Genomic DNA, 3,130 nt, shown 5'->3' with positions numbered 1-3,130 from the left:
AAAGGCTCAGTGAGCTGCCTGCCTCTCAGCTTCCCTGCCCCTCAGGGTTCTCAGGGAGCTCTGCTCAGCCTCGCTCTGTGCCCCCCTCTCCTCCAGCCCCACAGCTACTGCCTGCATCCCAGCTCAGACTTGTTCAGAGGAGACCCCGATATAACCCCGCCACTCAGACACCCCAGCCATAAGTCCCTGGTCTCTCCATCCAGTTTGTCCCTCACAGGCACCCAGAGCCATCTGCCCCCCATCTGCTCCCAGCTCTCCCATAGCTCTCCAGCACCCCCGGGACCAAATCCCACCCCTGAATCTGCCCATCCAAACCCTGCATGAGGTGAACCCAGCTAGGCACCCCACCCCCACCTGTACTTTGCTGACTGGCCAGGACATTTCTTGCCTTTCTTGCCCTTCCTACTCCACTTTCTAACCACCAGCCCCACCCCCACCCTTACTTGGCTAACCCCTCACCAGTCAGGACTCTACTCCTCCAGGACATCACCTCTTCCAGGAAGCCCACCCTGGTTCTCCAGCTGGGTTGGTGCATCCTCACACTGGTCTTTGATCCTCTGTTTACACAGCTGTCTCCTTCACAAGATTGGCATCTCCACAAGGGCAGGGCCTGGATCTGAGTCATCTCTGTGTGCCTGGCATCACCCAGCCGAGAGCCTGGCCCACTAGTGGATCAGGATATGTCCCTACAGTGAACAAATGTTCTATTCCCCTCCCTTTTCTCCATTTCTGCCTTATTATCTCCCCACTCTTCACTTCTATCCTGGTTTTCTGTAAACCAAACCCTGAGGTTTTCTTGTGATGATGGAAATCTTGGGAGGGCCACTGTGCACCCAGGGCAGGGAACAGAGATCAGCCGGCCCTGGAGTGGCGCCTTTCTGAGAGAGATGGCTGTTAGTGAGGGGAGCAGGAAGTGATCCTGCCACTACCTCTTGCCGCCTGTGAGAGTGCCTGGTTTCATCTGTCCTTGTCTTGGCTACTGCCAGCCTTGGTCATCTCTCCCTGCAAGGAATTCTGGGAGACTGGACATGTGAATCTGAGGGAGGAGGGGGCTGGGAGCTTGGACTTTTGGGAGGGAGGAGGGGGCTGGGGGTCTGGACTCCTGGGTCTGAGGGAGGAGGGGGCTGGTGGTGAGGACTCCTGGGTCTGAGGGAGGAGAGGGCTGGGGGCCTGGACTCCTGGGTCTGAAAGAAGAGGGAGCTGGGGCCAGGACTCCTGGATCCTGGAAGTGGAAACCATTGGGGTTTCAAGTCCTGGTCCCTCCTTCATCCACACTCTGGTTTTAGAAACATCTGGTTTTATACAGCTACTCCACCCGGGCAGGGTGGGGTGGGGGCTGGGCAGCCAAATGCCCGGCTTCTGAGTGGAGCCTGGACTGCCCCCACCCCCACCCTAGGGTAGAGGAATCTCCCTCCCCTTCTGCTCTGGGCTCAGCTCCCTTCGGGGGATCCATCATCCTGACACAGCCAGACACCAGGCGGCCAGGCTCCTGGCAACAGCGTCAGAGACGCGCCCTGCCCTGGTGAGGTGGGCGGGGTGCCTCTCACTTGGGCCCTGAACTGGCCTTTTCCCCCGCGACAGCCAGGCTCAGGCAAGGCCCAGCCTGGTGATGGCCCCTCACACCCTGCCTCCCCAGGGAAACCCAGGGAGTGAGGATTTGGTGTCCTGCAAGGGAAAGCCCCAGGACAGTCTGGACGAGATGGAGCATCGCGAGAGAGAAAGGAGGACTTAGAGACAGAAAACACAGAGAGAAGCAGGGAATGAGAGAGAGAGTGAGTCAGAAAACATAGAGATGGAGCCTCAGAAGAAGCTGCACAGAGATACACAGAGACCGAGGGAGATAGAGACAGAGACAGAGAGGATAGAGAAAAGAGAAACAGCCACTGAGAAGAACAGGGAGAAACAGAGAAAGAAAAACGGGGAGATAGAAAAAAAAGATACAAATACAGATACTCAGAGAGAAACAGAGAAGATAGACTAACACAAAGGAAACAAAGGCAGAGACACACCGGAAGTGAGAAAGGAAGAGAGAGACTTACAGAGAAGGAAAGTCAGGGAGACCAAGAGTCAGAAATGAAGAGACAGACAGATACAAACCTAGAGGGAAGCAGACAGAAATGGACACCGAGAGAAGGAAAAGAGAGAGAGAGAAAGAGATAGGGAGGCATGGAGAGAAACAGGAACACACAGAGAGAACCAGACAGGTGGACAGAGGGGCAGAGCCAGAGTGACAAAGACCAAGTGACAGAGACTCAGAGATGGTAGGAGATGGGAATGTACAGCGACAGACGGAGAAACAGAGGCAGCTATCGAGGGAGAGAGATGGGCACTATCAGTTCACAGGAAGAGGAACAGAGAGAAAGAATTATATATACATTTTAATCGTGGAAAAAGAAGGGTACGGAATAATGACATTTATCCCTGAGTCTCCTGGTCCTGAGGGGCTGGGGGCTTAGAAGCCTCAGGACCCCGTCTCTTTGGCGTCTAAGCGAGGCCACTGCCACCTTCACCCTGACTCGGGTTCCCGGGGCTCCCTGGGGGCAGCTGACCCACAACTCTGAGTTCACCCCTGGAAGACAAATCCCAGTGCCCAGCCCCCTCCCCGGGCCCTGGCACACGCGCACACGCTTGCACGCGCACACCTGCAGACCCACAACCACTCACAGCTCCTTCCAGACAGCGGGCCTCACAGCCAGCGCGCGCGGCCACACCCACAACCACGCACGTGTGCGCATTTTCTGGTCCCCGGGGCTTAGCGGCTGGGATGCGGGAGAGGGGGCAGAGCAATCGGGCAGACGGGAGGAAAGACAGAGGGGGTGGAGGGGGGCGGGAAAGAAAGGGAAGGGGAGGAACGCAGAAATGGAGAGAAAGAAGAGGGGGGAAGAGAGCGGAGAGCCGAGAAGGAGGCCTGGGAGGGCAGGGAAGGGCGCGACGGCGGCCCTGGGAAGGGAGGCCGTCGGGCGCGGGGGTGCGGGCAATGGCGGGAAGCGGGTGGAGCTGCCCGACTCGTCCGTGACCTCAGAGCCCCTGGCCCAGCTCCTCCCTGACGTCAGCCCTCCTCCGCCCCCGCCTGCGTCGGTCTTCAAATGACCCCCGGGCTCCCCAGCCACAGCGAGACCCGGGAGCGAGC

The sequence above is a fragment of the Ursus americanus genome, chromosome 21, assembly GCF_024610735.1.
Source record: "Ursus americanus isolate L20-20 chromosome 21, mUrsAme1.1.p, whole genome shotgun sequence".
Lineage (NCBI taxonomy): Eukaryota > Metazoa > Chordata > Mammalia > Carnivora > Ursidae > Ursus > Ursus americanus.
The sequence above is the reverse complement of the archived record's forward strand: the minus strand, read 5'-3'. Positions refer to the sequence as shown.